The sequence below is a fragment of the Micropterus dolomieu genome, linkage group LG18, assembly GCF_021292245.1.
Source record: "Micropterus dolomieu isolate WLL.071019.BEF.003 ecotype Adirondacks linkage group LG18, ASM2129224v1, whole genome shotgun sequence".
In the NCBI taxonomy this organism is placed as follows: domain Eukaryota; kingdom Metazoa; phylum Chordata; class Actinopteri; order Centrarchiformes; family Centrarchidae; genus Micropterus; species Micropterus dolomieu.
Window position 1 is genome coordinate 10,624,626 of NC_060167.1, and position 6,438 is coordinate 10,631,063.

The following is a 6,438-nucleotide window of genomic DNA, read 5'->3' on the forward strand; positions in this document are numbered from 1 at the left end:
TTTGGGTAGTAAAGTTCAAACAGTTATAAGCCCTCCAGATACCAACATGCAGGTTTCACAGGAATAAATTAGCAAGGCTTTTGCATCTTCTGAAAATCATTAACTTTTCCACCATTTCCTTGTATTCCTGCTGTTGCCTCTTGTATTCCCGTGTCTGGATTCTTTGTGTGTGTGTGTGTGTGTGTGTGTGTGTGTGTGTGTGTGTGTGTGTGTGTGTCTACAGTCTTCGCCAGATGGTCAGTTCTCTCATGTGTGCTGGCTAACTTCCTGAATCTTGTGAGTGAGTTTTGCTTCCTTTTGCCTGACTGTAATTTTTGTTTCTGCCTCAGACTCTCACTCTTCATGGAGGGTTTTTGCTGGTCTACCTTGGTGCCTTGCCTGTGTCTTACCGCTGCCTGCCCTCTCTCACTACATGCCCATTTCCCAGAGAACTTCAAGCAAGATCTCATAATTGCTGATTTTCTTGAAATTGTAAATAAACTGAACTGACACTTTTTACTAACGCTTCCTCTCCATGTTTTACAGTTGGGGCGCAGGAAATTATACCATAATAATAATATTCATTAGGTTGCATGAGGGCAACAGTAGTGTCAGAGCCAGATCTGATGGGGTTGGGTGTCTTTTTAAAGTGGAACACTGTGATAGGAGGGAAATGTATTTACTGATGGCTTCAGCCAAAAAGTTCACACTATGCCGATTACAGTCAAGTGGGATAAAATCCTGTGGCATCATCTGTTACCACTGGGGCACACACATAGTCAAACTCATGCATTATTGAGAGCAAGGAAGATCCCACGACACAGTGAGGGGACATGTAGATACCTTGTTGAGAAGAGAGATATGTGTAACCAAACAGGATGTTTTTTCAGTTGTGTGTAACACAATATGGGATTTAAAGTGTAACATCAGGAGTAATTGTGAAATTTTGAGCTAATTTTATTTATTTTTTTATTTGTTTTTACATTTCTCTGAAATGCAATAAACGTGACAGCTGGGTTTGGAAATGAATGTGTTTTATAAAATAAAAATTTTCATGTTTCATGTCATGTTTCACTAATACCAGCGTCTATGCCCAAGAATTAGCACATAATGTTAATGTAATTGATCATTTGCTAAACCCTGAACAGCAATTGCCCAATCACAGCAATAGTAACTGGGCACAGCAGGCCTGTAAAGTTTCTCCACATGTCAAAGGGGCTCCAATAAGCGCGGTACATGGTATCTCAAGAATTTTGAGGGTAGTGTCAAGCAAAAGTGTAAACTGTGTTTGTCTGGTTTAATGTAAGCTAGAAATATTAGCATAGCCTACCTACATAACGCTTGTAATAAAATAAAAGGGTAGGCCTATGTCATTAGCAAATTACATTATTTTGTCGGTTATAGGTTACGTTATTACCTGTTACCGGTTCAGGATTGGAACATCCACCCTGTGGGAGCCAAGATGAGTTTTATCATAAGAAGTTTAAAGCATAATGTTTGAGAATACAAACATGAAAGCAGAAATATACCGAATGCTTGGCCCTCTCTTCTTTAATCTGTACATGCCTTTAGGAAAATTATATTGCCCCCTCACCATCTGATTACAGCCCTATTGATTCCCTATGTGATTGCATCTCCCTGGTAAATGATTGAATGTGCCAGCACTTTCTCCAGCTTAACAAAGACAAAACTGTTGTTTTGTAGTAACCACAGCAGTTGTTTTTGGTTCCACACCTGGAACAAACTCCCAGAATCTCTTAGATGCACCCAAACTGTGGTGTACAGCCTTAATTGTCCTATCTGTTGTATTTTTTTGTTGTATTTCTTTGTGTAGCTGCTAATTTTATGCTTATATTGTTTAATTACTTCAATTGCTACCTTAATTTTTTGTTGATTTAAATTTCCATCATATAATTTTATCATGTAACCTCTCTATTTTTATATAAAGCACATTGAATTGCACGTGTGTATTTAAAGCACTCTAGAAATACATTTGCCTAGCCTTGCTACTGTGTTACTTGTCCAAGTTTTTATGAAGTATTCAAACCATCTGAGAGTTATGTTAGAACAAGTAACATTTTATTATCCATTTAATTTCATTTACAATACAGTATTATCACGCTAGGATACATGATCAGTGCAGCTGCTTATGAGGATGCTGACTTTTTTGCCTGTGACATGTAGTTTTAGCCTCAGTCTTTTAGCATTCAGCACTGTAGCCATCATGTTCATATTTAAGACCCTTTTACACGCCTCTCCTTTTAAAACAAGGTCAGCAGAGTTTTCATCCAACTCACTGAGTTTTTGCGTTAGCTATATCTTGGGGGGTGTTGTACAAGCCAGTATTTGAAGTATATGTGTGCCTTTGTAGATTACATTGATCTAAAAGACCATGAGTTTTTTATTTGGCATTACATGTTAAGGACGTTTTTAAGGATATGCGTGAAAGTCTACTTCTATGTAGATTAATCATTAATTAAAAGATTCAATTAAGAATAAGGTGTAAATGGGTGACTTACATTTTGGTTATAAGCTCATTATCAAGTCAGTTGGCTAATCATTGTTGAAAATTGAGAATTTCAGCATTTATCTCTATATAATAAAACAAAATAATCCTATAATCATGTTTCAATAAAATGTGGCATGGCAAGGGAATAAGAAATTAATTACAATACTATGTGTTTTACAATATTAGCTGAAAAATATAGTTAGTTAATTAAATATCGTAAAAATGAAGCCACATGAACACATTTTGACATTGAATTGCATATTCACTGACAAGCTAAAGTTTAAATTTAAACATACACAGACTCTCTTGAACAGGCCCTTTGTCATAATGGGATTTCTGAAATTCAGCTTTTCTGTTTTCACTAAATGGCACCAGTTGGCAATTCCCCACAAATAATGTCTTTCTTCCTCAGGAGGATGCTGTGAAGCTGCTGACACTAAAATCGATTGCTGTCAAAAGGCTGTCATTCCTGATACCACGAGAGACATTTACAACTGTGTCTGGTGTGAAGACCTGCAGACATGAACAGTCATCTCTGGTGTGCTGGAGGAAACGGGAGGTGAGGAAAGTGTTTGCAGGTTTTCATGTTTTCATGTTTCATGTTTTCATGTCACTTTTCATGTTTCATGTTTTCATGTCACTTCTCAGTCTCAGGTGCTTTCTGATGTGACTACATGGACACAGTTGGTTTATCGGTTTATATTCAAGACTGTGGTGAGAGAAGTTATTGCAAGTAACAAGTATATTTCCCTTATATTTCCCATTTTTAAAGCTGCTGTTGAAATGTAAGTTTTAAAATAAGTTTAAGTTTTAAAAAACAGCTTTAAAATTATAATCTGGTTAAACAGTGTTAGATTTGCATAAGGGAATGATATTGAATTTATAATTTAAATTAGCTGATTACTAAGGGAAAATCAGGATGACAAACTTTAGGTTTGTAGCGTTTGTTTTTTCCACTGTGCTAATTGGTATCCATCCATCCATCCATCCATCATCAACCGCTTATCCTGCGTACAGGGTCGTGGGGGCTAATTGGTATATAATTAATAAAAAATTTCAACATGATTATGTTATTAGAAAGTAAACAGCAAATCAATTAATATTTTATCATTATTATTTTTGGATCTATCATATAAGGGTGTTTTGTGATACTATGGGAGATGGGACAAATGTTTGGCCTGACACAGACACAAAACCTATCTCAACACAATAATTTAGTTCACAAATATCATATGAAAGTTAAATTTGCATTCATGATTAATTCATTCAAATGCTATACACTCTTGTTTGTGAGATATAAGCTTCCAAAATTATGTTTTAGATTTCCCACACAAAAATGAAGTTAATTAGTTAACTTAGATTCAGGAGAAGGGCCACGCCTAAAACCACACCTCTAATCAGCTGACAAGTATATCTACACCCACGCTATTCAACCAGCCTCCTCTGTCTCAGTTTGCTCGACCCACCCTCCCTCTCCCTTCCCTTCATCCACTTACCCCTTACCCTCTCATCCCGTCATCCCTCATCCCTTCACTCCTTCATGCCTTCCTATTCAACCCGGTGCACCACTCTCTCATGTCTCATCTAGGTACCATCTGGGGGGTCAATAAATCACTCGGGCGAAACTTCTACCGAGACGGAACCCCCACTCTGAGTCTCATCCGCCCGCTCATCACGCAGCCTCCCAGATCAGCATCCAGATGGCATCCTTTCTCCACCACCATTCCCCCCTTACATCCATTTATCTATATGTACATTCAGAACATTCATTAAACCTTTAAATGACATATTGTTGTGGCGTGGTCCTTGCTAGTGAATGGCCGGATACACAAAAGCTATCTCCATTCGGATACTTCCGTTAGTACACTCACACGCAGTACACTATGTGTACTTTACTTAACTATGGATGTGATACACTTACTGGAATGATGATCGCAATATTTGATATAGTTGAAGCTTCCTTGGCCGCCATTTTCACATGTTTGAAAAGAGGTTGGTGGTCCCTCCCCTTCCGCTAAATAGTCAAAATGGAGACGGTTGAGTGTGAGAAGTGTCCAGCATTACACACTTATGACTGTACCATCTGGGTACTCATAGTGGACTGCATTTTGCCATACATGTCAGTGTGAACGTCCTCAATATAGTGTTTGAGACACAAAAAAAGACAAGTGTGAGTTGTTAGCATGTATTACTCATGTTGTGGGGACAAAAATCTGCTTACATGGTCCCAATATGATGTCTGCCTTCTTTTTGCAGAAAAAAATCTTAGTCCCCCTTATAACCCCATAACTCATTAAAATTTAGGGTGAAGACTTTGTTTAAGAACAGGATATAATTATGTTTGGGGAAGGGTTAGGGTAAGTCTCCAGGTAATGAATGTAAGTCAATGTAATGTTCTCTGAAATGACGGTAACTCAACTGTGTGTGTGTTTGTGTGTGTGTGTGTGTGTGTGTGTGTGTGTGTGTGTGTGTTTCTCTGTGTGATGTGTTGATAGCAATGCGTTGACTTACGGTAAGGCTTTGAGCCCTGGGTCAGAAGTGTCACACAGGGGTCATACACAGTTTGGTCCCCTGAACTCTCCAGTATTAGATGCATGGAAGTATCAATGCTTTCTCCCCTTGAGGCACTGCTGCCCACTAAATATGTGTCAAGTTGTTGAGACCAGTTGTTAGTCTCTGTTGAGGCTGATCAGTGGGCCACAGTTATTAAGCTATGCAAATGACAATCAAGGGGATCTAGTAGGTGTGAGACAACAGGATGGCATTGTTGTGGGACAGGAAGAAAGATATACTGTACATTAAATGATCTTTAAGCTCCAGTAAGTCACATTTATGTGCAGCATTACAAATCAGATCACATTTTGACATTAAACAATATCTTCTGATACAAACTTAGTTTTTTTTTTTTTTTTTTAGAGTTAAATGATTTTCTGTAATGTAAAATAGTTGTTATTGCACCCAATCACACTGAAGCTCAACATCACTGACTGCATCTCTAAGCAGCTGACTAATTTCCTGATACATAAGTAAGAGCTAATGGACTTATCATAGGACATAACTTCAGGTGGTAAGAAAAAAACAATTCAAAGATACTGATTCTGCTTGAAATGTATTTTTTTTAACATAAACCATTGGGAACCTATGTCAAGATTTGTTGCAGCAGGGACCCAAATGCAGGACAGGAACAGGGTGGAGTCGGTAAGATTTTTTTTTATTGTAGTAGAGGATCTGGATGAGGGGCTGATGGCAGGGAATGTGGATCCATTGGGAGCAGCAGTGAGTGAAGGTAATGGAGGAGCCGACATGAGCTGAGATAATGAGGGGAAGCATGGCTGGCAGAGGTTGGCTTGGAAGCTAGGGAGTGGCTGGCTGGCAGCCAGGCAGGTTAGCAAGCAGGACACAGGCAGGCACAAAGTTAATGAATCAACTTTAGAAACATAAACTAGCTAGGTTGAAACAACAAGCTGAGGAAAAGTGGTTGAAGAGCCGGGGTGGATGGATTGCAGGCAGATGAACTGATGGGAGGCAGATGAGCAGACTGATGAGCCAGTTGCACACAGGTCTGACACTCAGGCGGCAAAGGGAGGACCACACCCATGCCATCATACACAAAAACAGTAAAATAGAGAGAGAAAGACAGTGGAGTACTAGGAACACCGGGAAGAGGAAACACTTGGGAAATTACTGGAGTATGGTCACATTTGTAATAAATGCAGCTTTAACCAAATGTTTCTTTTTGTCCTGATTTTGTCCATTACGACAAAAAAAAAGATTGCACTTTCCATGTTTCATGTTCGACACTTCTGAAGTATAAACAGGAGGGCTTTAAGGAGTGTCCAATAATATATATAAAAGCCATTATTAGCATGGACATCATGTAATGTATGTCAAAACAAATAATTATGGCTAAACCAGCAAAATGCATGAAGAAGAATTGGCAACAGATGGAC